The sequence below is a fragment of the Magallana gigas genome, chromosome 5, assembly GCF_963853765.1.
Source record: "Magallana gigas chromosome 5, xbMagGiga1.1, whole genome shotgun sequence".
Lineage (NCBI taxonomy): Eukaryota > Metazoa > Mollusca > Bivalvia > Ostreida > Ostreidae > Magallana > Magallana gigas.
In genome coordinates, this window is record NC_088857.1 from 2287719 (window position 1) to 2304972 (window position 17254).

The following is a 17254-nucleotide window of genomic DNA, read 5'->3' on the forward strand; positions in this document are numbered from 1 at the left end:
TACAATACAATGAAAAGCTAGAAAAGGACCAAAGTATGGCCTTCTGACTCCTGCAGATATAGGTCTAAAGTTCAAGAGAAATCCATCTAGTACTACTCTTTCGACTTTATCATATGAATAATTATCATGCGGATATAATACCAAAAATCTGTAACTTAAATATAAATATGCCAATTTGATAATATTTGAATCGGATGGCCACTTTATTTTCGTGTCTTAGTTTTTCGTACCAAACACAACACATAAGCATTACATTACAAATCAGATGAGCATTTTTTATAGTTTACCATTAGCATGTTTAATAAGTGATAAACATTTGAAAACACTCAGTTTTGCACCAAAAATATATTGATATAAGCACCATAAAACATGAATTCGTGTGGAGTTAATGCATTATCAGGCTATCTTAGACACTATTTCTTTTCTTGGCGACCAAATTTCAACTTTTCCATTGTCCTATACCCTATAACTTATAGTGTTGCTTGCATTAATTTCAGAAAATATCATTTAATTATATATTTTTGATAAATATACAGAGATAATGACACGTTGCACATACATTATTGACTCTCTCTCTCTCTCTCTCTCTCTCTCTCTCTCTCTCTCTCTCTCTCTCTCTCTCTCTCTCAGGAACATTGAAGGAAAGTAAAAGATACATAAAATTAAATAGTTTAAGATTTTAACAGGGTTTTCCAACGGAAAAATCAGTTTAGTATTTGGTGAAAATGGCGGGCAGGCAGGCGGGTGGCGGGCGGCTGCCAAAATTGTGCCCTCATTGTACAGACAACTCCTCTTACAGTTTTCAGGATAGGAATTTGTTCTTTTGCAGATCAATGGTACATATATCAGAGGTGTGCATATTGCTAGGATTTTGATTTCTGATAATTTTTGAAAAAAAAATACCAGCTTTTGAATTTAGTCATTTTTTGGCAAAATATTGCATATGTGTACTCCATTTTGAACAAAAAACGTCAAAACCTAAAGAAGGTTATTTTTGAATCAAGTTTTCAATAATCAAGCCACAATACTCATACATAGAATGGAAAACATGAGCATGAAATAACAATTAAAATATCAATTTTGATAGGAAACATAGAGTTCTATAGAGCGTTTGTGCTTTGTTAGTCGTTAGTCCGTCGATATACATATTGAAGACTAATACAACGTCAAAATTTTCAACAAAATATCTATATGAGGGCAAATCGATTGATGATTTTAAAAGTATTTCCAGGTTACAAGAATTTAGAACGCATCTACCTATAATTGATAACACAAAGTAATGTTCAATATTTTAAAAGCCCCTAGTATCAAGGTCAGTATACATGTATATTAAATGCATACATTACAGTAGAGGATTTGGAGTAGTAGATACACAGACAAATAGATTTATATACAATATATATTCAAAAAATTAAAGACAATCGATAAACTCGACACCGACCGAATTTCTTTAAATAAAACTGTACACTGAATTTTAAAATTTCAATTTCCAAAACACCAAAAAAAAAAAAAACACGGAAGTCAATGTACAAAGTGTAAAAATTATCTTCTGAAAAAATAACATTAAACAAATAATTTCTCGGAACAATGTATTTTGCTAAGGAAACAAAAGAAATAGTAATTATCTTCTAACTACCACTGAAACTTAGAGGACAGTCAATAATATTGTAACGTAACAAATCCTTATTCAAAACACAAATATGTCTCTATCTTGTATGAATTACATTTCAATAGAGTTCTACAAAATTCTTCGAAAAGAAAAAATAAGACGATCTAGAAAGGGAAGAAAATGTTCTTAAACGAGCAGATTTAAGTTGTACACCTTATTTCTAAAGGTATTGCGTTCCAAAATGTATTAGCATAATTTTTTGTCTAAGATCGGAAGATCTTTTATTACCTTCCAGAATAGTTCAGATATTACAAACTGTGGTATTTTATTTTTATGTCATGGACCATTACTCCAAGCGTTTAGTGTTTTTTGTTGTTTTGTTTTTTTTAATATACTTAAATTATAGACCTTAACAAAAACATTTATCATAAGCAAGCTCTAAAAAATAATACGAGTTGTAAAACAAATGGTTTGAAAATTTACCTCAGTTTAAAGCAATATTTTAAGCTAAGAACTTATAGTGTACAATGTTAAAAATTAGTATAACTGTATAATGCTAAATATACATTGCTGACAACTGAATTTTAAAGAAAAATAGATATGTTGGTATTTTTTAAAATCAGTTTCATATTCGTTCAACTATAGACATGATTTCCTTATAATTCGCCCAAATCCATTTAAGAAATTGTAGCACTGTTTCTTTGAAGAAGGTTTTCTACATGATGAATTCTTTCCTCTGACGCCGAACTTATTTTGTTCCATGTTTGATCAAATGCTAGTGATTTCCTGTACGCGTACAGAGCACCGCTAAGATTGCCTGACAGCTCTTGACAGATTCCTAGAATTTGCCATGATATGTCTTCAAGATCTTCAACTATATACATGCCCTCATCGCAGTGCACAACAACAAAGAGTTTATTTAAAGCTGCCTGCGCTTTCTTTTCATCAAAGTATCGTTGACAAAGAAATTCTAGCATGAGTAGAAGAACGTAAGGGGGTATGAGCAACACTGAGCAGGGAAACGCTAGACTATGTTCCTGCTCTTTCACCAATTCATTCATATAAATAACTGTATTGTATAGTTTTAAGAAAGAAGTTGATCTTTTTCCTGCAACTGCAAACAACGACTGTCCAGTTATTTTCTCAGCACAGCGGTCAATGCCGGAATCCATTAAACATGGCTTTGTTAACAAATATTTTGCTAAATCTAGAATAGATAATGCTTTCTCGAAACGGGATGTCCTGTAATAGTACATAGCACTAAATAACACATCAGAAACATTGCCAAATTTAGCTGACAACTTCAATGATTGGCAGGCAATTTTGTCTACAACATAAAAAGATCTGTTGTTGCCTGAAATAAGAGACAATAAGATAAAAGCAATGCTTTCAAGAACATTAATTGTTAATCTTCTTATTACGAGTGCTCCGATTTCTGACACGTTTGAATCGATAATATCTTCAATGATTGTCAAAGGTTCTAACCAATTCACTAGTTTACCTAACGAGGTGAAAGGCATATTGATTCCTTCTACTTCACTGAGTAATTCTGATAAAATGGGATCAGTATATGTTCTTGAGATAGGCAGAATACTTAATAAATATATGTTGATGGATGGACATTCAAAAACACATAAAGGACCATTTTCAAACAGTTTATGAAGTTTTTGTGACAGTTTTTGTTGAGCAGGGCCGTAGATTTTGTTACGAAACATGTTATTTTCAGGGATAAAAAAATTTGGACAATTTCCCTCATCAACCCACTCAAGCAAAAGTTTCAAGCAGACCCCAAAATAGTTGAGTAAATTTCGTGAACAGCATTCAGGGAGATGGTTATTATGGAGAGTCCAGAAAACTGCTGTTTTTATGTGATATGAGCACAGCAATTTGTCTTCTTCACAACAGTTGTTAATAACCTCGTCCAAGAACAATTTTAACAATCCGTATAGTAAGAACTGACAGTCAGTCAAATCGTTTACCAGTTTCCTTTCTGCAACGGAGAATGATATTCGCCATTCAACATCTTCATTATCCCCCGATTTAGAACCAATCGGTACTACATGGCATCCGGATTTCACAATATCGTGAATAAGATCAGGCTTTGGCCACGCTTTCTTGTTGCATCTTCCTACAAAAGGCGATGCAAGCGGAGGCCAATCATCACTTAATATACATACCGCAACATCAGCGTCGATGATTCCATTACTAAATGATGCACAAGGTCCATGTATCCGAAACCGCGGCGAGCCTGAACACATAGCAGCTTTTAAAGCGGAGCCGGATAAATATGACTTGCCTTTAATCATGACAAATAAATCGATTTCAGATTCTGTTTTCTGCGTCGGCAAAATTTGTAACAAACCATATCCTGGTTGACTCTCTGAATTGTCGAAAACTAAAGGTTCCGTAGTATTACAAGACTTGTTACAATCCCAATTAACTCTCAAATCCTCGAAGAATACCATAAAATCTACATCAGACTTCTCAAATCGGAATCCTTCTCCTCTGCTCCCAGTTAGAATTTGTGAACATTTAAAGCCATATATGGTGAATGAATAAAATCTTTCATTTATATCCATGATTTCTCTTCTTTGAGCAACGATTTGTGGGGTCCCAACAATTTCACGCATTGCCTCAAAAACAAGGTGTGATATAATCTCTTCACAATTGCTAAAAAATAAAAAAAAATAATACTGATTACAGGTTTGTCTATTTACAAACCATCGAATACCGGTGTCTCTAATGTAATATTCACATTATTACGGTATCCGATTATTTAAAGCAATATGAGCTGCAAATTTCATGCTGAAATTTCTTTTTACGAAAAGTGTTATTTTCTACTATATCGACAAAAATATCATGGTTTTTAAAGTTCTGTTTGCCATATTTTTATTGGAAAAGCCATAAAAAAGCCTTAAATGAAGCAAAATTGAATTATTGTCGTCCTGTACAAAAATTGATCTGCTATATATTCCTTAGAAAAAAAATCTTTCCTCTGACGAAAATTAATGATTCTTTCAAACTTTTTTTTTATCATAAGAGTTTAATTTACATGCATACTTATCATACGTAGGTTTTTGCAGCAAACTAAAATTTTTAAAAAATATAGCTCTTATTGCTTTAACTGGCTCAAATATTTAAATTGATATTTGCATATACATTAATTTAAAAGTATGTCATCAGCTAATTGACTATTTAAATATTTTCTTTTGTGTTTTGTAGAATCACTAGTATTAATGGTAACTCATTTTTTGTGGGTTCGCCTCCTAGAATCCAATTCAAATACAACTGTATAAATCATTAAAAATTATAATTCTCCGATATTGTGTGCCACTATAAGTTCCGTAGTATTACAAAACTTGTAACAATCCCAATTAACTCTCAAATCCTCGGAGAATACCATAAAATCTACATCAGACTGCAGTTCATTTTCATTTCAGTTATAATGTGTCGATTTTTAAGCACTTTGATCCGTGTTCTAAAACTTACACTTTTTCGGTAGCCATTATATGCTCGCTTGGTCCCTCTTTGCTAATCCTAAATAACTATGAGAATTGTCCCTGCATCCCTACAATGTACATGTACGTGCAGATTATATCTAAAATAAATTCAAAGATATCTATGGTCAACAATTTAATACCGATGCTAGTATAAACTAGTAAACTTTTTTTGTCAGAGATTATTATACGATTATCAAAGAGGGATAAAGGATAGCGCCCAAAATGCTTATCCTTCTGTCTATAAAACATTTCATGACAAACTATTTTTGTCTAAATTAATGTTGCGTGAGAGCATCTTTATCGAAATATACAGTGAACAAATGATAGCGTCGTAATTAAAAATTATTCTCTTTCAAGTTGTTACATTATGAAACCGAGCCCTAGACTAAAATTTGAAATAATTGTATGTGAAATCATCATTTATTATTATTGTGAAGTTGTAAATTTTGAATTTACTGCAATCATATAAATTAAAAATGTATAACATTACACTATTTCTTCGATTTCAGAAGTTGTTGCGGAGGTGGTATAGTATTAATAACTTTGTGTGTGGTCTTGTTAGCGTGTTTGTGATTTAGTTTACATGAAATATTGAAAGAAAATCTTTTCTTGTACGAAAAATATACATCAATGTTCATTATTTTTACCTGAATACTATAAATAAAATTGTTGTTTCTAAATATCACCCTCTCCTTCTTTTTTCACACCTTAAAATTATTCTTAGCGCTCCCACATTCTTATACGTCGCTTTAGGAATCTGAGAGCATTCAATACAGGGTAGCGATTTATCCAAATACCCGAACAAGAAGGATCTAGTAATGATTCAAATTAAATTTAGTGGCCTTGTTTGCCATTATCATAGCAAAAAATCCGCCTTGTTTGTTGACCATATGAAACCTTCTTGTGTCAATTAATATGTGTGTGTGTGTGTGTGTGTGTGTGTGTGTGTGCAATTATATATACCATCTGTTTCCTGAGTGAAAATCCTTATTCTGGATTTACGGACTAAAAATGTGTTAGTACTATATTTAAATGCGGGGTTTTACGTTTCTTTAGTTACCTTTTTAAATTAAAAAAAAACTTGCCCATACGCTCTAAATCACTTGGGAATTGTGTCTACAAATAAGGTTTAGAGGATATCTATATTGTGTGATTTTATATTTGCTTTATCCAAAGAGTTAAAATGGTGTTTATATTCGCGAGGCTTGCCGAGCGAATATAAAACCATTTCAACGAGTTGGATAAAGCGAATATAAAATCACACAATTATAGATTTTCTATTTATCTCGTACAATTCGATTTATATAATAAAGCATTTGAGACAGTCCCTTATATGACCCGAATTGATTTTTTTTTTCAAAGATCAACGAAGGTCAACGTTGTGTTTTGCGGTTATTGACAATTTAGTACGTCATTCCGGAAATAAATCTAACTGGTTTGATGTAAAGTTTCACAGAAATAAACCTTGAAATAATATTTTAGCTCTAAATAATTTTTCTTAGAGCTTAATCACTTGATTAAATGGAAATACTGATCAAAAGACTTGTAAAATCAAGTCTGTTGACATGCATAAAGTTTCGAATGCTCGTTAGTTTAAATTGACTCGAACGAGGAACAGTTGTTGATGTTTTATAAAACAAACACTAGCATAGTGATTCGAAATTAAAAATATTAAATAAGGATGATTACACTCTCGTGGAATAAACTTCTTAAGAAACATTATTTCGGTAAGCTGTTGTATATATACCGTATACATGTATCAGGGTTTTTTTCCGCGTCATGTTTTTTCCCGCTAATCAGAACCTAGAACAGTATATAAAATTTTCGCGAATCACATTTTTACTATTTCAAAGTCATAGCGAAAATATAATTCACGATTGTTTAAACAAGGAAAAAAACAAGAAAAAAAAGTAACTAATTGGTCACTCTTAATAATGAAAAATTCGGACAATAAAATCACAGGTCCGGATTATTGATACATAAAATAAAAATTGAATACACGCGGAAAACAAATGATATATGGTAAAAAGATAACCAAAGCGTTCTGTTTGCATCGTACTAATAAGTCTTCGAAAATAGGTCACTGAACTGTTGAAGCGAGGGGCGGTGTCAAAAATACTTTGGACCGGAAGTATATGATAAAGCATCACCCGTTTGATACGCAGCACGGTAAAGGTTTACTTTGTGGTCACGCCGACCAGAAAGTACGGGAAATGTTAACTATGACATGAAACATGTACAAAACAACAAGTCGTCAAAAATGCTAATAAATAAAGTAATTTCCGATTGTTATGGGTATGAAAACATTAAACTACATTAAAAATTACCTATGAGTGCAATTTTGTCAAATAAGTCCAACAACGATAAATATAAACAACTGACTGATCGCGGTGCACTGGTCGATACTGTAAATTTTGACGCATATTTTGTGTAGGGAGGTTTTTTAACATAGAAAAATGCATTTTAAAAATGAGCAGGACATAATCTTAAAACAATTATTAGACCATTAAATCATATCCATTGTGCTTGTTTTGATTCGATATGTGATAATTTTTTAGAGCGTGTATTATTTCTTTTCTAGAGTTATTAATGTACAAATTCGAAGTTTCTGACATCAGGAAGCCTATCTAAATCCGCTTTTTACAAGGGCACACACTAAACAAATCATTACTATCATTTATATATAAATTTAGGGAATGTTTAATTTATTAAAAAGAGCCGCTGCTCTGATGAAATCCATATAATGAATGAATAAATTGGTAAAATATTAAGCGAAGGTCATTTAAATTCCAACCGAGCTCATTTCTTCGATATTTATTCTAATATAAGATGAACACTATACAAAGCAGCAGCACTTTTCAGAATCTACCAGAAAAGTAGAATTTAATTATCATCAAAATATTAAATTCAAATAAGGGTATGCCCTTTTTATATTGAAATTTATTTATGACATTAATCCGGGAGAATTATCAACACATGTCACGTGACTATTAATTCAGCGGACCACATTAAGTGTCATAAAAAGTAGCATTTACTACAATGTTTCATTTAATATTATATTCATATCATGATAAACAAACTATACATAAATATTTTGTAACAAAAGATGCATCATTTTATGAACGTTTCAATCTGCTGATATTTTCAAAGTAAGCCTAAACAGTGCTGCGTAAAGCAAAGGTTTATCACACGGGTAATATATGTACACGGTAGTTTAGACGTTTTAGATAAACGATTGATTTTTATTCGAGGAACTAAATAACACTGGTGAAAATTCACGCTTTGGGGAGATAAAATATCGGTTAAAAAGTGTTCTCTGTACACACGTTTGATTTGATTTGAACATATTTAATTATGAAAATATACATATATATCTATATATGGATGGGGCAGCAGGTATTGCCTATGTAAGCCTTCTCCATAAGGTACAAGTTAATTACAATTAATACACTTAATGTGATCATAAATGCAAATTTAGATGCAAATTTAGTATTTTCTAATACTTCTAAGATATTGCTTATTATGACTATATAGTAGATTACTTCATTAATTATTTTTTAATCTTAAATTTTGTACGTTATATCCATGTACAAAAACAAATAAGATAGTATTTTCAGCATAAGAAACATGTTTACTCTAAGTTCTCAAAATGATGCTGATGTACATTAATTTGTATGTATACATAAATAAAGAAAAAGGACTGTGCAGCATAAGTACGCCAGTGTCAATGTTGCACTTTTGTCCCTTCTGAAATACAGGCTTTTAAAAATCATATATACATGTATCATATGATAGACCATTGCGTATATTGACCGCTTTACGAATTAAATTCAAGTAGTTAACACAAACGTGGTAATATACTCTACAAGCAATAGTCTATCATGTGGCAGATATGAATGAAACTACACATTAACGGATGCAAAAATTACAACTTGGCAAAGGCAAGATTATCTGTTGGAGTTTTGTTTATAATGAAACTACTTACTTGCACACGTTTTCCTTTTGCAACTAGCCCCTTTATCTCTATAAACTAGCCCAGCATAGACGATCCGTTCTGCCTACATGGAATCGTTTCTTATCAAATGATCAAAATATCCATAGTCCTCTTCTACTTGTTAGTCTGTGTTAGTTTTGAAAACTTTCAGATACTTTTTTAAGGTATGGGATTTTCATTACCTAGGGAACCTAAAAATAGACAAGAAGGGCATTTTATAATATCTCAATGTTTCCATATTTCGTATATATTAATGATAGAACATATTGAATTAGGCAAAAATAATTGATATTCTCTGTATTCACATTTACTTACAAAAATTATGAATTATTTTATGCTAGTTTTGGGCTTTGAAAATTTTCTGGAACTATATTTAGTTCTGGGTCTTTATTCATGACCATGGTAACCCTTTTATAAAAATAGACATACGAGGCAATGAATACCAGAAAAGGTCGTACTACCATGTATGTGTAATGTTATACTATGGTGTATACTAGTATCAAGTACCAATACTATTGTCAACTCGGACCGAAAGTAAGCAAGCTGCATAAACCCATGAATTGATTGTATGACTGTCATGGTTTATTAAATTTTCGGAATGGTCAGTTTTTAAATTGTTTTTAAAAAGAAATGGATTACAACAGTTACTGCTGTTAAGCAAAGACTGCAAGATCAATGTTAATTGAACGGGGAAGATGAGAAAGTTTTCACTAAATGAGAGACTTTGTCTTTTTTGTAAGTCAAAACATATAGCTGACAATTTAATTATTTTTTAGAATACAGTGCATTATTACAGGTCCAAAAATTTGATGCAAGCAGAAAACAACTAATATACGGTATAAACACAACCAAAGCGTTCTGTTTACATCGCGTCATCAGGATTAACACCCCCCCCCCCGTTCCGACGCCTATGCTACACAGTTATGTGTTTTCCTTCAAATCTATTTTATATCAATTTTTAGACGGAGGCTGTTCAACAGCTTCCGTATATTGTGATTGTCTTGCCCTAAATGATGGAGGAAATAATGAATAATTATGACATTCGATGAATAAACATGGTGTGCTTCTTTGTCTCTGTCGTATATCGTTCGCATATTATCAATTAATTTCACGCGGAGACGTATCTCTCTTTACCCAAGAGAGTGTGATTTGGGAAGTCAGTGTATTTTACAAGCTGATAAGAGTGTCGCGCGTGAAAAAAATAGATAGAATTGACAAAAAAATCTTTTATATGATGCAAACAATAGCCATAATATACTTGTCTAGTATATCATTAAAACTGAACTTGAGTTCTCTGCAAATTCAAAATAAATAGCAAAATAAAGTACATGTGTTTATTGTGTCCATAGTCTTAACGAACGAGAGAGAGAGAGAGAGAGAGAGAGAGAGAGAGAGAGAGTTCTGTTGAGAAAAAAGAAGAATACGAAGTAAACTTCACAAACACAGTATATCAATCTTTAAATCAAACATCACAAACAGTGTATAATACTTCATTGTTAGGTATGCTTTCCTTCTCTTTATTTGAAATTAAACATCACAAACAGTGTAGAATACATGTACTTCATTGTTAGGCATGCTTCCTTTCTCTTTACTTGAAATCAAACATCACAAACGGTGTAGAATACTTTTATTTTTAGGCATACTTCTGTTCTCCTTACTTGAAATGAAACTATTAGAACGAAACTTTTTTCCCTTATCTTGGAAGGAACACGTGGTGCACCTCGCGAGTTGATTTGATTAAAAGGGGTAACACGTGGACTCGGACTGAAACTGCATGCTGGATTAAATCACAATGTACTGTATTCTTTTGTGGATACTAATTTGATGAATATATAATATTAGTATATTTCAAATGAATGTACGTAAAATACGCCTTAAACTCTCTCTCTCTCTCTCTCTCTCTCTCTCTCTCTCTCTCTCTCTCTCTCTCTCTCTCTCTCTCTCTCTCTCATAACGAATACGAGAATATCTAGATCGACGACACTCATTAATCAAGAAATTCCTTCTGTGAGATAGAAAAGGAGAGGGGGTGTTGTACAGTTAGACAAAGTAGTTTGTAATTTAGAAGTTATCTTTTGTCTTGAACAGGTGTGGAAACCTCTAGGATATGGCGTTTTCTACCTTGGGTTTGCAAATGCAAATCACTATACACAGGAAATAATATCGACTTAAACAAAATATACACAAGAAAAGAAATGTGTACATGAATAGTTTGCATTGTATTTTTCAAGTTCGAGTTGTATGCATTTAATAACATGTACAGTTTCCCATGTTGTTTTGTGATGCAAAATAATTTCCTCCTTCATTTTTTGTAAAGAATAAACACCTTTAACTAGTAATATAACAAGCTTATAAGGTTAAAATAAGAGAACAACACTAATTATTTTAATAGTATCTACCTAACTCCGATGTCAACCTGAAAAATATCCTCGCGACCTTAAATTGCCATAATACTAAACCGCTTCGCGAATATTCCAACGTGATAAGTGGTATGCGCGCTGTTTTTCCTTAAATAATCAAAGTACTGACGGGAGTTGATTTTATCGATTATTATTTATTTTAAAATGAACGATATGTTATTTTGCATGGCAAGTAGTTTCCTATATGTATTTGAATTACGCGCAATTTTTATAATATGAATTCTATCACAGGAATTTCGTGAAAACCCAATATGAATCATGTTGTGTAATATTCAAAGAATTATTCCATTAACTTTCGTATCAGAAATCGAAAAAGTTATGTGAAATTGTATGGACCCAAGCAAAATGAAACTCTAGTCTTGTTCAACCAGACTCTCAGCTGTCTCTGTTAATCTCCAACAAGCAAGAGAGACTCTCTGCTTGTCGAAGATTTACGGAGACAGCCGAGCGTCTGGTTGAACGAGACTATATTGAACTCTGGCGTAGGAATGCATTAAATGTACGGCTTTAAAAAATATTTGAATTATTCTAATTACTTAATATTTGACTTTTACAAGGTATCTATAAACAAGTTTACTTGAAAAACAATGCTTAAGAACTCATTATATCGAATTGAATGTTGTCAGCGGTGTGTTGATTTGTCCGGACCGGAAGTAAATGATAAAACATCACCCGTTTGATAAAGCAAAGGTTTATCACAAGGGTTGTATGTACACAGTAGTTTAGACGTTTTAGATAAACGATTGATTTTTATTCGAGGAACTAAATAACACTGGTGAAAATTCATGAGTACGATTTGGGGAGATAAAATATCGGTTTAAAATTGCTCTCTCAACACATTTTTGATTTGATTTGAACATATTTAATTATGAAAATATACATATCTGTATATATATGGATGGGGCAGCAGGTATTGCCTATGTAAGCCTTCTCCATAAGGTACAAGTTAATTACAATTAATACACTTAATGTGATTATAAATGCAAATTTAGATGCAAATTTAGTATTTTCTAATACTTCTTAGATATTGCTTATTATGACTATATATAGCAGATTACTTCATTAATTATTTTTTAATCAGTGTTGCACTTTTGTCCCTTCTGAAATACAGGCTTTTAAAAATCATATATACATGTATCATATGATAGACCATTCCCTGTACAGTATATTGACCGCTTTACGAATTAAATTCAATTAGTTAACACAAACGTGGTAATATACATGTACTCTACAAGCAATAGTCTATCATGTGGCAGATATGAATGAAACTACACATCAACGGATGCAAAAATTTCAACTTGGCAAAGTCATGATTATCTGTTTGATAATAAACATTGGAGTTTTGTTTGTAATGAAACTACTTACTTGCACACGTTTTCCTTTAGCAACAAGTCCCCTTTTCCCTATAATATAAGTCCAGCATCGATAATCTATTCTGCCTACCTGGAATCGTTTCTTATCAAATAATGAAAATATCCATAGTTCTCTTCTACTTGTAAGTCCGTCTTAGTTATGAAAACTTTCAGCTACTATTTTAAGGTATGGGATTTTCATTACCTAGAAAACCTAAAAATGGACATTAAGGGCATTTAATACTATTTCAATGTTTCCATATTTCGTATATATTAATGATAGAACATATTGAATTAGACAAAAGTAATTGATATTCTCTGTATTCACATTTACTTACAAAAATTATGAATTATTTTATGTTAGTTTTGGGGTTTGAAAATTTTCTGGAACTATATTTAGCTCTGGGTCTTTATTTATAACTATGGTAACCCTTTTATAAAAATAGGTGTAGATATACAATATCTTAACAAAGCATGCGTTGCACATAGAATTTATATGCACATAGACTTCAGGTGTAAAATTCATGGTACAATTAATTGAACAATAATCAAAACTTTGAAAATTATTTGGGGGGGTATTTTAATTTGATAACTTCAAAATGATATCATGGTTAAGAATATTTGATCATTTATTCATAAGGTACACAATGTGGTCATAATAAATTGAATATCCAAACTAGGATAAAAATAAAATTGTCAATGAAACTTACTTGTATTCCTCTATCTCATTTCAGCTGCTGAATGTCTACGATCTAGATCTGTTCCTCAGAGTCTAGTTAATTTTCTTAATAAAAGATGCAAAAAGAGAATTTATCCGATTTGGATTTGAAATTTTTCTGACACTATATTTAGACGTAGGTTTTTTTCATTACCTTAGTTACCTTAAATAAATGTAGGTCATTTCCTTGTTAAGTTACTAGTACATTTATACAAGGTTAGGGTCGATTTGAACCTGTATAAAATGGAATAAATTTCTTATATTTCTTAAAATTTTCTTCTTACGCCTATGCTACACAGTTATGTGTTTTCCTTCATATTTGTAACTAAAATCTTTGACAAAATCCATTTTATATCAATTTTGGTAGTAGATATTGTTATGTTGAAAATGAAGCGTTGAAGTGAGGGACGGTTTCTAAATTACTTCGGGCCGGAAGTATTTTATAAAGCATCACCCGTTTGATAAAGCTTAGGTTTATAACACGGGTAGTTTGTACACAATAGTTCAGATGTTTTAGATAAACGATTGATTTTCGTTCGGGAGCACTAAATAACACTGGTACGCTTTAGGGACATAAAATATCGGTTATAAATTACTCTCTATATACATTTTTTATTTGATTTGTATAGATAGATAGATAGATAGATAGATAGATAGATAGATAGATAGATAGATAGATAGATAGATAGATAGATAGATAGATAAAAATTAAATAAGAAAACACGAAAAACGTTCAATATAGCTTAAGCGCTTTCATTTTAAAATCTTCAGAAGTATATATATATATATATGGCAGCAGGTATTGCCTATGTAAGCCTTCTCCATAAGGTACAAGTTAATTACAATTAATACACTTAATGTGATCATAAATGCAAATTTAGATGCAAATTTAGTAATTTCTAATACTGGTAAGATATTGCTTATTATGACTATATAGTAGATTACTTCACTAATCCTCTTTTAATCTTTAAGTTTTTACGCTATATCCATGTACAAAATCAAAGAAGACGGTATTTTCAGCATAAGAATCATGTTTACTCTAAGTTCTCAAAATGATGCTAATGTACATTAATTTGTATGTATACATAAATAAAGAAAAAGGACTGTGCAGCATAAGTACCCCAGTGTCAGTGTTGCACTTTTGTCCCTTCTGAAATACAGGTTTTTAAAAATTATATATAAATGTATCATATGATAGACCATTCCCTGTCGCTGATACTAAAACAAGTCCCACGGAGAAAACAAGTCCCACGTAAGTCCCACGTAAGCCCCATGGCAAATGCGGCTATATATCGATTCAATAGTTATTGGTTATGGTTAGATATGATAAAATTATCATAATTCAAAAAACAAAATATTTTTAAAAGCTATTATTATGGATCAATCGACGAAAAATCAATATGTTGGTAATAATAGATAACTCGTACGTAGAATTCATACGCCAGCAGAAAAAAATATACATGGCCGCCGTTTAATTGATGGATAAAATTAATTTTCTCTAACAAAATAAATTCTAATAGCAATAAAAAGCTGACTTTATATTCATTTATACACAAAAATTGTAAAATTCGGGTAAGTAGACAACTCTTACGCAGAATGCATACGCCCGCCGAGAAAAGTACACGCCGTGTCGCTAACCAAATAGGTGATTTTAATGTTTTTCTTTGATATTTGATATTTTCTAACTTAAAAATGATTATATAAATTTAAATAAACATGTAAGTAAAAAAATTTACACAGAATCTATAATCTAAACGCTTGTCTGAAGGCTTTTTTTTAACGTTAGCCTTTTATTTCACTGTACTATAGTCTGTCCCAAGATATTTATGCAGCACATTTGGACGATCTTTTAAAAAAAAATACACATACCTGTGAAAGAAGTGCAATTGTAATAGTTGAAAGGGATAATTTTCAAGATATTTTCATTGACACATTATCAACAGTCACTCAGAAAAATTCACAGGAACGAAAACAGATTCCTTACGGAGATTTATAATGGGGAATGTTTACATCTTTACTCCATTCAGAATACACTCGGAATACATCGCGCAATTTTTCAACGTTATCATCCGGGCTTGCTGCAATACAAAATCTCCGTAGACATCACATTTTTTAGCATTGTAGTGAAACCTGATAAGCTAAGAGGGGCGTTTCGACTGAGAAATCATGGAAATTTTTTATACTTTTGAATGAACATCGTTTGAACCCTGAGGTATTTATAAATATCAAGCAATTAAGCAATATGTGAATCCAAGATATCTTGGGACAGAGTAAAAAGATATTGCAAAGATTGCAAATATTATTCATATCTTTACGCAAATTTAGAAAAAACGTGCGAAAGACTTAAAAATAAAGGGAAACCCCTAACGCAGAATTCTTACGACTGTCGATTTAAATGAATGCCTGCCATTTAGTAATGTCATTTTTATTTGTATAAACTAATTTATAAATTATTTCAGATGGCTATAGAGTAAACATCATGTTCAGAACTCCACTTATTCCCTGTAGAGTATATTAACCGCTTTACAAATTAAAGGTATATGTGGCGTATTTGGAGTAAAATTTTTAACATGAGTTTTAGTAAAAATATACATCATGCTTCTAACCCCGTAAAACATATTTGTCTCTAAACTTAATTTGCTACACGTCTGATGAAAACTAATGTGATCGGTCATTTGTAACGCCACTGCGCATGAGTGCGGGAAAACCTAGTATTGGAAACACGATGGAAGAACAGTTTGTTTACAAATTAGAATCACGTTTTTCATGTCTTAAATTAGATAATTCTTATATCAGATGATACCCGAAGCATTAGTATTCCTTTATTCATTAATGTAGAACGATATAAATTGCTATTTATGTGAAATAACGATGAAACACAATTTTAACATCAACGACACGGTAAAATGTGTGAATACCCCCTCTCCTGACGGATGCATGTACTGAGAGTGTTTATTCATTCTTTATTCAAAAATTTCTCTAAACGAAAATCCACCTGTGGTTCATAACTTATAAAGTAAAGACATGGAACACATGGAGCACGTACGAACCTGACTACCAAAACCCCTACAACTTCATGATAAAAACGTATTAAACTTAAGTTTAATTCGGCTTTAATTCCTATTCCATCAATCTACATGGTCTCCGATGACTATCTTCCCTTCGCTCCTATTCTTGTCAGTCTGTCTCTTTTTTCTTTCTTGGCCAAGTCTGTCAAACTTAATTTCAAGTAGTTAACACAAACGTGGTAATATACTTTACAAGCAAAAGTCTATCATGTGGCAGATATGAATGAAACTACACATTAACAGATGCAAAAATTTCAACTTGGCAAAGGTATGACTATCTGTTTGATAATAAACATTGGAGTTTTGTTTGTAATGAAACTACTTACTTGCACACGTTTTCCTTTTGCAACTAGTCCCCTTTTCTCTATAATATAGTCCAGCATCGATAATCTATTCTGCCTACCTGGAATCGTTTCTTATTAAAGGATGAAAATATCCATAGTTCTTTTATACTTGTAAGTCCGTCTTAGTTATGAAAACTTTCAGATACTATTTTAAGGTATGGGATTTTCATTATCTAGGTAACCTAGAAATAAACATGAAGGGCGTTTAATACTATTTGAAGGTTTTTTCTGAAATTGATATGAAAATTT

At 31.6% G+C, this 17254-nt stretch overlaps 1 long non-coding RNA gene across 1 annotated transcript; it reads right to left on the bottom strand.

Moving 5' to 3' along the window:
* Positions 1-1523: 1523 nt before the first annotated feature.
* Positions 1524-17155, bottom strand: LOC105326746 (uncharacterized). The gene is made up of 6 exons (XR_010714184.1): positions 16988-17155; positions 13586-13659; positions 12889-13089; positions 9095-9294; positions 5099-5177; positions 1524-4279 (listed from the first exon to the last, which is right to left on the bottom strand). It is a non-coding gene; the product is annotated as an uncharacterized lncRNA (long non-coding RNA).
* Positions 17156-17254: the final 99 nt, after the last annotated feature.